The 13,581-nt window shown below is 31.8% G+C and overlaps 1 protein-coding gene and 1 long non-coding RNA gene across 13 annotated transcripts in view; both read left to right on the plus strand.

The window, feature by feature from the left end:
- LOC112323555 (glycine-rich cell wall structural protein 2) overlaps positions 1 to 13,581 on the plus strand; it is a 224,948-nt gene that overhangs the window by 83,211 nt on the left and 128,156 nt on the right. The window lies entirely within an intron of this gene.
- LOC18094880 (uncharacterized) lies at positions 9,528 to 12,406 on the plus strand. Its single transcript, XR_002981348.2, has 3 exons — positions 9,528 to 9,658; positions 9,925 to 10,033; positions 12,112 to 12,406. It is a non-coding gene; the product is annotated as an uncharacterized LOC18094880 (long non-coding RNA).

Here is a 13,581-nt window from a genome sequence, read left to right on the forward strand (position 1 = left end):
TAGAGTTAGAAGTGAAGAGAGAATGCTAGACCCAAAATCTGAGGCTGATGCTAACAACATTTTGAGGGCTATAATTCCTGTTTGTGACCCAGCTAGCTAGAGCAGGTAAAGCTCAAAACAAAAATGCTTTTCCTTCTCTTGTTATTCATGTCTGCTAGTCACTTTGTTTCCCCAACTTTGATTGTTTTGTGTGTTCTAAGTCTTTTGAGCGTAGGCCAAAGATGAGATTCCTCAACATGTTCAGTTCTCAGTTCTAGTCTTTTCCTTCTCGCCGCATTTGAAGGGATTGTTTTGGAAGATTTGGCTGCAAGATTTACAAATATGTGCAAATTCTGGAGGTGAATTTCAAGGCTAAGCTCCCAAGAAGCTTTTGTTACCTTTTCAAAGTTCATTTATAGGTGTATTCATGCTTTATCTGTATTTGTATCTCATTTTAGTTATCATATTTGCTTCAAATTGTCTATCGTGTGTCGAATTGAAGCACCCGATACTGCTTCTGACAACTTATGACCACTTCATTTTCATTATAAACCTATTCTTTCTTGTATCGGTATAGACAATCAATCAGCTTCTGGTTTTTCCAATTTATCTTTGTAATACAAAGGTGACAAGTGCAATATATATATATATGTATGTATGTATGTATGTATGTATGTTTTTATTCTTTTACACCATGCTTTTTAATGTATTTTGAATTTATTTGAGCTTATTGCAAGTTACTTTTATGAGTTTGACATGCTTAAAAGACTTTTGTGAATTAATTACTAAAAAATAAGAATTTTTGTATTTTATGTTTCAGATCTTGTTTCTTATTACAGGTTTTTCACCGAGTTATAATTTCAGGATATGAATGTTGGGTGAATCAAAGTTAAAATATACATATCATGCTTTCCAGGATGGTAACATGGACAGAAATCCTAATTCATTTGGATCTCTAATCAAACCTGCAAAATCGAGCTGAAATTCTACTTGCGGCAGGATTCTCTGCTTTAACGTTATAGATTCAAATGAGCATATCTTAAGCCTCAGATATCAAAATCATGCTATTCAAAAGCCTAAAATCATCTACACATCTAGGAATACAACTTTTATGAAGGATGTCAAGTCAGATAAATTTGGGCACAAGCTGAAGGACAAGATTGGTATTCTGATCTGATGAGAAAACTAATGGTGACGAGAATCCCACTATAGCTGGGAGTCTGACATGGAAACGATGGGCCTTAGAATGTAAAAAAGGTGCAAATTAATCAAGCCTTTAATATTCTATGAATGATAGAATATAGCTGAAATGGCTAGATATTGCAAAAAAACCAAGTTAGAAATAAAGTCTAAGTTGCAATAGAGTATAAATTACAAAAAAGTTGTGACAACAGTATAGTAAATTTTCAACATAAATTTTGAGGGATTTAACCAACCTTAATAGCCAGATAAAGAAAAAGAAATTAAGTAATATTAAGGACTCCTAATTAGGAGAAGAATCCTAACAAAAAATAACAGCTGAGAGAGGGAATAAAAGAAGCAAATCACGACAGAAACAACTCTCTTCTTCTTTTCTGTAGCGTTCTTTTCTCTCTGTTTTTTGTTAATTTTCCTGCATCTATAAACTAAACTTTGGCTTTCGGTTCAAGGGGAATAAACACTATCTCCATTATTAAGTTGTGAGAAGTAGCGTTATCATTGTAATTCTTTCATATTCAAGTACTTATTTATCCTTATTTCAGAATTATGCTATTGATTTTTGTTCATGCTTATTGAATTGTTTTGAGATGGTATATACGTGCTTTCTAGTTTCTCTCAATTCGTAGTTGTTGTTAAGGACTAGAATAAGAAGCAAATGAGTCAACTTGATTGTTGTAACTATGAATTTAATTTATTAGGGAGGAATAAGCTAAGTTAAATTGCTCAAACTTTTGAACGGCTGCTTAGAATAAATTTTACAGACTTTGCTCCTAAGGCTATTGCCGAGTGAATTAAAATTGCTTTTCAATATTAAATTCGTTTGATGGTAAGAAATTGATTAGAAAGATTTATCTAATTAATTTACTCATAAACTCCTCGATTCCCCTTAACTTTAAAGGACATCGAATTCATTTACTTGAATTGAAAGGATATTTATTTTACTTTGATGATCAATAGATTTATAGGAATAGATGTCTGGACCTTTGAACTGAGTTAACGATATATCAATTTATTATTTTTATTTTTAAAATTTTGTTTCTTTAATTTTTTTATTCAAATCCTCCATTCTTTTTTATTTCAGTATATTATAGGGAGATTAAATAAAAATTTTCTTGAGTTTGACTTGGTTTTCACGATCATACTATAAATTTATTTTATTTGTGATAATAAAATCAGAATTATATTTTGAAGGTTTCAACGACCGACATTTTCATTGTCTGCCCGGGCACTATATGGATTTCAAATGGCAATGGAGAACATCCAATCTGGTAGAGCTTTGTGAGTGAAGTCGGTAGACTTTTTCTCTTATGGTGCATTGCAAATCTCTTGATTTGGGAAATTTTTGTTTCTCACCTTCAGAGATGTATAGTTTGCTTTTGGAGACGTACATTAAGGACTCAAGGGAGAAGCATAGGTTGTTCAATACTACTGAAAACATTCCTTGTGTGGCTGATAAGGCAAGGTGGGCATTGAATTCGATTCAGAGGTTTACAACATTCTTCTCTGATTCTTTTAAACAGTACACAAAAAGTCTGCTAAATGGATCAGTACTGTCTGAGCCTGTGTTCCTGCTGGAACACATGCTTTTAATGATTTCTCACTCTTCTCCAATTTAAGTTCCAAGATTTTTGCAGAGAGACTTGTTGCTTTTGCTTGTATTATCTTTTTTCTCATGAGGAAGGTAATGTTCTTTGAATACAACAACAGAAGACTGTTATATCTTATTTGATCTTTCTTTCTTTTTTCCTCGTATTGCGTTCATATATATTGCATATTAAGATTTTATACAATGTTTGTTTATTGTTGGTCTCTGGTTCTGCGCTGTTTTCTGGCATAAAAAGAGAGCTCGATGCCAAGTTTGACGTTCACGAATGAACTGTTCTAGAGATGAGGGGCTGCGTTGTGAACTTTGCTTGCCTTCTTTATAGGTGAGATTTTTCTCTCTTGTTCTTTTTTCTTTATATATATATTTTAATTGTTGGCTTCAATAATTGTTATAACCTGATTTTGATCTTATTTTTTGTGTGTATATTAAAAAAAATCCAATATATATATTTTTTCATTAAATTTAGTTAATTTTAATCATTTTCTTAAATATTTCATTATTTTTAAAAATTTTATATGTTAAAAATAAATCATAAAAAAACAAAGAAAAAATCTAGAAAATAAGAAAATATATAAAAAAATCACAGTTAAGGTGGAAATTGGCCCATAATTGAGGTTAGAATCAAAGAAGAAGAAGAAAAACTTAATTTAATTTAATGTGGCTAGGATGGAAAGGAATTTGAAAGTTTAAAGATAGTTTGAAATAAATAGTCAAATTTAGAAATAACCAAGATGAATTTGCAACAAGAGTTAGGTCTAAATTAATTTAATTAGGGACACAATTGAAAAAACAAGATGATATATTTAGGGCAAATTCGATTAGAATTGAAACAAATTAAAAATACAAGGACTAATGAAAAGAAGAAAATATTCCAAGGATCAATCAAATTTGTTTTATATAACTTTGTTTTAGTCCCATTCTTTTCTCAGTCCAACCAATTCATTCCAATTAACCTCAATTCAGTCCAATTGAATTAAATTAATTCATCTCAGCCCAATTTAATCCAATGATTTTGTCAAATTAATTCGATTTAATCCCTAATTAATTCATGATTCAGCTTCTCTAATGGTCCAAAATCCCAGCTGACTGTACTCAATCAATTTTCTAGACTACAATCAATTCTCTAGCAAATCAAGCCCAAATTGATTTCTTCAAATCAATTCTCAAAATCTTGCCTTCAATTGATTTTCCAGAATGGTAGCTCCCTCTCCATTTAAAACACCAGCACAACACAAGAGGGAGAGGAGAAGGACGAACAAAGCCTCTCAACCATGTACAACGGTATTTACCCGAGAGATAAAGTGTTGTTCACTATTTATTACATACGGGATCACTAACGAGTAATATATGTCAGTATTTTTACGAGAGCTAAGATATTATTCAGTTCTTAATTGCATTGTTTATTATTATTCAGTGTATACAGGATCATCGACTGATTAAAAATAGTTGATGATAGTTGGCGGGTTTCTAAAAATTTTTAATTAAATTGAAAATTTTAATTAGACGTTACAAACGGAAACACCGAGAAAAATTAAAATATTAATTTTTTATTTTCTGATGGTAAAGACATCGTTAATGCTTGGCATATTTATGAAAATATTTGATTAAATTGAATTTTTCAATTAGACTTTACAAACGGATACACCGATAAAAAAATTAAAAATATTAATATTTAATTGGTCATTAGAAACATCGTTGTTAAAAAAGATCCAAATTAAAAACACATTTCTCTTCTTTATCTCTTCTTGTGCAACTTCTCTCCTCTTCCCAAATCTTCATCTTTCTTTCTTTTTTCTCTCTCCTTCTCTCCTCCACCTATTCTCCTCTCTTCTCTTTTCCTCCACGCGCAGGTATGTCTTCTCCTATCTTTTCCCTCTCTTCTTCTCTTGTTATTTAACATAATTTTTTATTTTTTTTTCTCTTGTCAGGCTCGCGAAAACTCACAACGACATTAAGATAATATTATTCTTTTTCCTTCTCTTTTTTGTGTTTTTTTCCATCATTTATATTTTTCTACTCTTAATAATTGTATGAATGTTGTTGGAATTTTTTAAATTTTGAAAATTTTCTTTTCTTTATTGATTGTATGAATGTTGTTGGAATTTGTTTTAATTTTTAATTTTATTTTTTCTATTATTTAATGATTGTATAAATAAAGACGAGATCACAGATGAGTGATACATGTGTTCCATCTTATTCGCCTCATAGTCCCAGTGAAAACCCGCCTTCTCCACCTCCTTCAATGCCTCTATTCTAGATTAATTTTATTTGAACTTATAAACATTTAAATTTGTAACAAATATTTGATTTTTATATTATTTTAATTTATTTTCTTTTTGTGTTTAATAATTTTTTAAAAAATTATATTTTTAAATTATTACTATCAGGGTTTCCGACTGTCTAAATCCAGCAGCTTCATTTTGTTTGTTTGTTGTAAGATTTATTATTATTATTATTATTAGGCTGATATCTGTTGACTTTGTTTTTGAAAAATTGGATTAGAGGACTAGAACCCTGCATAAATCTTATGAAACCAATCACCCTTTGTTTGAGTTGTACTTTGATGATGTTGACCAACCCAGTAAGCTTACTTTATATGAATAAAGCATGTTTAACTACCGTTGAACTCCTATGATGTATAGGAGCCACCTATTTAACATGTTGGCATCTAACATGGAAGTAAGGTTGTTGAAATCGTGCAAAATAATTTTAAGAACCTGAAAATTGATAAAATCAAACTGAAAACATAAACTCGGTACTAAAATCGATAATATCATGATTTTAGTATCAAGTTTATGTTTTCATTTGAAATATAAATGCTGCAGCAGACCCTAAGCTCTTTGTTGTTCCATAACCAATCTCTTCACCAAAACCAGAAGCCGATGTCCTCCTAGACACCAAACATAGCATTCTGAAACACCCTCATAAATAAGCTGCTGTTTTCACTGGCGACGCGCTGGTAAGTTCAAAGGATGCCCTCAAGTTCATCAGTTTTTTTATTAGATTGAACTTTTTTGAGATGACAATATGGAGATGAAATTCCTCTTTTCATTAAAGAGAGCTATGAAGTAATTATTAGCTTCATGAGAATAGCTTGTTTGTGGTTTACTAAGAAGAACAAGAAGCAAATGTGCATGGTGATGAACTCATTGTCACGACCAGTAGTCCATATGAGCAAGCTGCATTTGGTTCTATAACAGATTGGCGTGTCAGAGCTATATCTGCTACAAATCTCTATCTCCGAGTCAATCATATATATGTGAATCCTGAGGATATCAAGGTACAAATCCATGCTTTTTTTTTTCTGATAATTTACATGAAATTATTTTCACGTTTTTTTTATTTTGTGCACATGAGTTTACAGGAAACAGGCCGGGTACACTTATATCATGACCAAGAATATTTGAAGAAGTTCATCTGTATAGCAGATCTGCGAACTCAGATTACTGGGTATTTGTATGGTATAAGCCCCCCCCCCCCCCCCCCCCCCCCCCAAGACAATCCTTCGGCCAACTTTATTTAGGTTCCTGATAATGGGCCATGGAACCACAACTTTATGGGAGTGAAGCTGACAGTGAGCATGAAGTATGGGATCAAGCTGGGGACACCTAGAGACTATTACGATGAGGATCATCGGCCAACTCATTTCCTCGAGTCCAGCAACTTGGAAGAGGGCGAGACCGCTCGAGAGGATACGTTCACTTGAAGTATAAAACTGTTGTCGTTGTCACGACCATGGTGCCTTCTGTAACGCAAGTAGCCTGCACTTGGCATGGCTGAGGATAAAATCATACTAACTAGCGAGCAGCCCAAAAACCGTGATTGAAAAATTGGGTTCCAGGGAACCGAAAAACTCCTGTTTTTCAGCTTGTTATAATTTAAAGATTAAAAAAGTAATTGCTATTTTAAAAAAAAATGAACAGAAGAGTATGAATTAAGATTTTCGTACCACAATCTTTTAATTTTTTTCATAAGAAAGTAAGAAAGTGAAGCTTTTCAGCTTCCTCTATTCCCGATAACTGTTCCCTGCATTTGAGATGAGACCGGGCAGGCACCTCTGTCTCAAATAAAACTCCAAGATAAATCGATCCATCCCAGTTCAATAAACGCACTTTCATCTCGAACAAATTTGAATAAAATACACAACGAGAGGAATGCATCAGCTTCACAACATCTAAAACAAAAAAATCTGGGCACACTACTTACCAGACAGATACCAAAGACTGACACCAAGGCCACTTGGTGTACTCGAGGATATAAGCACAACAATTTCGGTAGTCATAAAACAACGCTTTCACAACTGTTCGTAGCATCATTCCTGACAACTCTAATAAAGAGAATATTACACCAGCAGATCCTATCAAATTTGTCAGTCCCATGCAATCTGCTGATTCCACTACATCAGCCTTGGAAGTCTCCTAATCACAAGCAACGACATTCCTCAGTTAGAATGATTAATTGACATTCCCTTTGTAGTACATGTAATTGATTGGACTTCCCTTACATTGCTAGTTTATGTAAATAGACTTGAGAAAGTCTAACCTATATACCAATATTTATACGGCATACAACAGAATAGAACGGTACTTTTTGTGTGGCAATTATTCTCAATCTTTCTGCTCTCATCCTTTTCTCTTCCATTGAGTTTATTTTCTTTTATGGTATCATAGCTTCTTGGAGCTAACCCTTAAAATATCGATTCTACCCAAACCAATGGCCAACACACCCAAATTTGGAGAATCAAGCAATCTTGATATGTCAAAACTGATTTTTGAAATGTCAAAACTTTCCTCACCTCCATTCTCATCTCATTCCTTGCCCACCTCCTTCAATATCTCATCCTTGTTCGCTGTCCCTACGAATCGCACCAACTACCTGAGTTGGAAATCCCAATTTGAAGATATACTGGAGATGCATGGCCTTACAGCAGTCGTCAAGAACAACACAGAATCACCCAAAGTGCAAGAAGATGGTTCTATGCACCTAGAGTTAGCAAAAGATAAATTGCACTACTAAAAAAAGGGGGTATTAGCATCTGAATTTAGCAACGGATAATTCCGTTGCTAAATTCAGTAACGGATTTGCAACGGATTACACATATATTATTTTTTTAATATCAGCAACAGAATTTAGCAACGGATAATCCGTTGCAAAATTTACGTTGAATTTAGCAACGGATTTTCCGTTGCTAATTAAAAAAATAATTATTTAAATTTTAATATAAAACCAAAATTACGAATACCGTTGATTATATTTACAAGGATTAAATCTCAACCGTTTATTTTTCGCTGGCTTTGGTAAATTAATCTACACCAGTGCTCTCGATCCCCCCACACCGAAACGCAAACAGATCAGACGAAATGAACAAAACCAACAGATGAAAATTAATGATCTTCCACTCTTCCAGTCTACTTCGTCCCTAACAACATCGATCCATAACTGTAGAAAAATCACCCTCTCTTCATCGATTTGATTTTCCTTTATCCCAAACATTTCATCTTCTTCGCGTCTTCAGCATCCCTAATTTCTTTTCTTCATCTTCTTCTCCTTCATCTGAACAAAATCGAACCAGACCCATCATTATCACCATCGAACATGCTGATTTAAGGTATCTCCTTGTAAACGGGTTGGGTGTTTCACGGTTTTCTTCAATAGTTCAGGTAAGTAATTAAGGGTTTTTGTTTTTGTTTGTTGCAATTTAACTTGCACTAAAACTTTTTCACCTAACTTTCCCAATCCAGGTTTCTTTCTGTCCTGTAGAACGATCTCGGTCACCTGTAACTCAAGAACACAGGTAACTTTTTTTTTTTCAATACTTTGAATAATGGTTTTAGGCTATTAATTCGATAATATAGGGGTTTATAAAATGTTTTTACCATGATCTATACCCTAATTATGCATGTGTAATTGAAAATTTATCAAAACCCCCAATTTAATTTTTAGGGTTACGGTTTATAAATTTTTTGATGTCCAAGCAGTTGAGCTATAATCATTTTTGCTTCCCTTTGGTTTCTTTTTGCCAGTAGTTAGTTGTTTTCCCCCATGAGATACCTTCATATCATCGTGTAAGTGGGATGCATTTTTCTCTTCAAACTACTGTTTTGTAATATGGTAATTGGATTGCAGTTGTTGGCTTTTTTCTTATTTTTGTGTTATGATTGTTGGGGTGAACGGATTCACCTTATCTCTGTTTCTATTTTCGCATATAAGATCACTCTTTTTTTTCTCTGTTTTTTTCTGAACAATAAAAGATGCTATTTTATTAAAATTGTCCTTGAAGGTAGTTTGTTGTTTCTTTGTGCCACTGAAAGTGCCTTTCTTTCGTAGCAGTCCAAGTGTTTCTTTTTTTCTTTTTTTCTTGCTGTGATTTGATTGAGCATGCTTGCAGAGTTTTAGTGCTGCCTTTTAGTCACAGCAAATCCAACTTACTAGGATGTGGTGGTTGCTGATTCGTGTAGATATTATTTCAAAATATGCAATTATTAGTTTTAGTTGCAAAACTTATACGCACTTATTTTCCTTGACAAAATTCAAATTTTGCGATCCTATTCATATTTGTAATATCATATCATTTTCTGGAATAATCCACCTTTTATTTTGCTGTGTTATGTAGGAGAAACCTCAACTATTTCAGTTTGTTCCAAATTAAAAGCAGGTACCATTTGTTCATACCACATTGTATTAACAAAGTTGTATTTATTGTGATAGATTCATAATTCTGTTTATCTGATTTATGCTCTCACAGGTCAAGGTAGCACACCAACTTCTCAAGACTATTCCACATAGCTATGGGAGCAGGAGGGTTGATGGAGTTCCTGTTTTCAGCAAACAAAATTCAGATATTGCAATAGCTACCAAAGACGGGATTAAGTGGTGTGTATTGATTCTCTTGTATCAAAATTTAAATATGCATATTTAAATTTTCAGGGCATAGGACTGTTTTTTTTCTTTCCTTATTCAATTCAGAAAAAAAATTGTTATGAGAAGACAATTGCCATGAAAATATGAAAACTAAACAGTACTTTAACTTGGATATTCTTTCTGTTTTTCATAGTTTAACTTAGATTTGTTTTAAAGACTAGCAATTGATAAAGCTGGATGGGTTTAACATACTGTTTATGTTTTTTTTATTTTTCCAGCAATATGAATGGCTTATTGGATCACAATATAAATCAATAGAGTTGGCTAAGTCTGATTGGGTTGCAACAAGGAAATCTCCACCTTGGGCCATTGATTATTGGGGCTTTGGTAAGTCAATTTTGCTCCATTTTTTGATGGTTGCTTAATTAGATTATGCTGAATTTGTCTGCTGGGCATACCTATTGTAATCTTTTCAATTAATTGGAACTCTGCTTTTCATTGGGATAAGATTATTCATATTTAAATTTATTGTCCTTGTAGATCCTAGTTTTGGAGGTTTATGTGAACATGATGCTGGGATTATATTCAATTAACTTTTCTGGGCATAGTACTGTCTTTTTTATTTCTGCTTTTACATTTTGCTTCCTGAAGTTCATGTTTTTGGTATTTTTCCTCTTAAGAAGAATAAGAATAAGCCTCGGTCTTCTTTATTTAATTTCAAAACCATGAAGGCATTTAGAGGCCCAAATCCCATTTTGATTATTTGGTTAGACAATATAAATCAATGACAAGGTAGTTTAGAACTTTGGGTGGGTAGTTCAAAAAATAATAATTAATGCTTTTTACAATAAGCTGTGGGGGGGGAACATTACAAGAGTAAAAAGAATGGGGTAAAAGGTGATAAGGACATATTTAAGGGCAGAATCTTATGGGGAACATTACAAGAGTAAGTTGTTTATTTTTAATGAATTTTGTGTTGTGGGGTTGCTTGATTTTTGTTAAAAAAAAAAACATAACATGATATATTCGGGATTATTTTTTTCTTTACTTTGATTTCCAGCAATAAAATCTACCTGGAAATGATCTTTCTAATCTATTAGAATTACTTAGAACTTTGATTTCTGATATGCAGATTGTGTAAAAATGGCAAGGGTGACTAGGGTTTTGGTTTGAAGTTGGGATTGCTATGTTGGTAATTTTATTATTTTATTAATTTAGAATGCAAAGTGTAATTTTTAAAGAACTAGAAGCAAAATGAAAAAACAAATAAATTATAAAAAGTATTTTGTAATTATCTAGCAACATTTTAATTATTTAAAAAATCCTTTAATCAAGCTGCGCTCCTAAAAAACCAAAAGAAAAAAAAACTTGGTGAATTTTTCCTATTTTCAGATATTCATTAAATTGAACTAAAGTTCAAATGCAAGAAAGGCAGTATATATGCTTTCAAGAGGAAAAAGAAAAAAAATATAAAGACAATACAGAGGGAGTATATATTATAAAAAATAATATAGTCCTTCCATTTCATGTAGTAATAAATAAGAATTGGATTGAATAATTTCAAGATAAAAGAGACCTAAAGCAACGCTTTTTCCTGAGGTGAAGCAGTTTGCCAAGCATCTAGGTTACATATTATTCTTGCTTCTGAAAGAAAAAGTAGGAGTTTGAATGCTTGTGATGGAAGAAATAAGACCAAACAAGATTCTTGATTTATTGATGCACATGCAACAATTAATAGCACCAGTCTCTTTTGCTTTATTTGTTGAGCCATCAAATGACACTAGCTGTGGGTGATTTTTGTTTTTTCCAAGCTTATATTGGAATTCACGAAGACTACAGTACTGTGTGGATGTTAATGGGAGCACACGTATAACCAGTTTAACCTAGAAATAATAATAATAATAAGAAAAAAAAACAATTCTTGAGTTTTAAGAACCCACATCTATGGACATCAAGCAATTACCAGTCTGCTTGGTCATTAAATTATATGCCATATTCTAATTAGTTAGTTAGGTTTTTTTTTTAAAAAAAAATAATCAAATCCCCTCTTATCATGTGCTTTATTTATAAGAGATCTCAAGAACTTGAGTACTCCACATAAAATCAAAAGGGTAAACTGAAGAAAAAGGAAAAAAAAAAAAAGTTCCCCATTCAGGAGTTACTAACTAGTGAAGTTTTATTGCAAATAATGATTTCCCATTTGAAAATGAGATTTTTTTCTCCTGCTAAATTCCAACAGATTTCAATTAGCTAGCACATATATGGAAGACCTTGTCTTCTGGATCATTTCAAGCTTTTTACACAAAGCAAGCATCCGATCCCTCTGTGCATTTTATTTCCTTTCATGCCTTTCCACCCTCTCAGACGCATCATTGGAATCAATTTAACTTGGATTTGTTTTAAAGACTAGCAATTGTTATAACTTGATGGGTGTAACATACTGTTTATTTTTGTTGTTTTTCCAGCAATATGAATGGCTTATTGGATCACAATATAATCCAATAGAGTTGGCTAAATCTGATTGGGTTGCAATAAGAAAACCTCCACCTTGTGCCATTGATTCTTGGGGCTTAGGTAAGTCTATTTTGCTCCATTTTTACATGGTTGCTTAATTATATCGTGCATAATTTTTTTGTTGGGCATGCCTATTGTAATCTTTTCAAGTAGTTGGAACTCTGTCTTTCATTGGGACAATATTGATAGTTTGTATAAGAAAACTAATTGAATGATTTTCTTTTATTAAATCTGATATTGAGTTTATTTTGGATGGAAATTATGAGACCAAAATGAAACCTAGAGGTGGCTGAATAATATATCAATTAATTGCAAATTTAAATGTCGTGCTCATGTCAATTAATTAACAATAATATTATGCTCCATACATATTAAGAGAAGAAAGAAGGCAACAAATCTACTAGTAGATGAAATTAACTAATTTGGATTGTGCTTAAAGAATTTATAAAACAAATGTATTTATATTTTCATCCACCAGTATTATAATTATTATCTAATTATTATTTCACTACGACATAAAAGATAGATACAATGTATATGATAAGAGACAAAGATACAAATGTGAGTAACTATTATAACCCTTAATAAATTATGTTTTTTTTATATTGCATTTTTGTCTTTTTAAAAAAATAAAAAAAATTCTTTAATCTTGTATTACTTCGCATGTTTCTGATTTCATTTACCATTTCTTAGTTGAGCAAAAAAAGATCCGAATAAAAATAAAAAGTTTGATGGATCCAATAAAAATAAAAGGATCCAAATAAAATAAAAAAAACTATTTCATGTGGTAACAAAAGTTAGAAGGACCAATAAAAAAATGAACTCCAAAACTATTATAAAGATAAATTTATTTAATATTTGTTCAACTAAATATTTTTTTTTCTTTATCCATTCATTCTGTATAAAATACTAACCGAACATAATCTAAAAAGTATATTTTTGTCACTAGTTAGAAAATATAAATGACAATATGAGTGTGTGGGAATTCCTCACACACTCATATTGTCACACTAAACAACCCATATAATTAAAAACTCAATAAGAAAAAGTAGAAGAAAAACAATTATCCATATTTTAGCTTCATATATGTTTGAGCTGGAAAAATAATTAAAGTTTATTCATGTGGTACATATTTTATTTTAAAGGATTGTTTAAGTACTAGTAGTTAAAGAAGTATGATTATTTCAAAAAATGCTTATTGGTGTTGTCATGTTAATTAGATTAACATGGATGATCGATCGTGGATGTATCGTCATCTTATGGATGGTCGCCTTCGTCCTGAATACATTACTGGTGTTAGAAGATTTATCAATTTTGCATTTTCAATTGATAAAAATATATATGGGGGAAAAATTAGATGTCCTTGTGTGAGGTGCAAAAATCAAAAGTTTTTAAAGGAAGATGATGTTTGTAAACATCTA

Source organism: Populus trichocarpa, chromosome 1, assembly GCF_000002775.5.
Source record: "Populus trichocarpa isolate Nisqually-1 chromosome 1, P.trichocarpa_v4.1, whole genome shotgun sequence".
Classification (NCBI taxonomy): Eukaryota; Viridiplantae; Streptophyta; class Magnoliopsida; order Malpighiales; family Salicaceae; genus Populus; species Populus trichocarpa.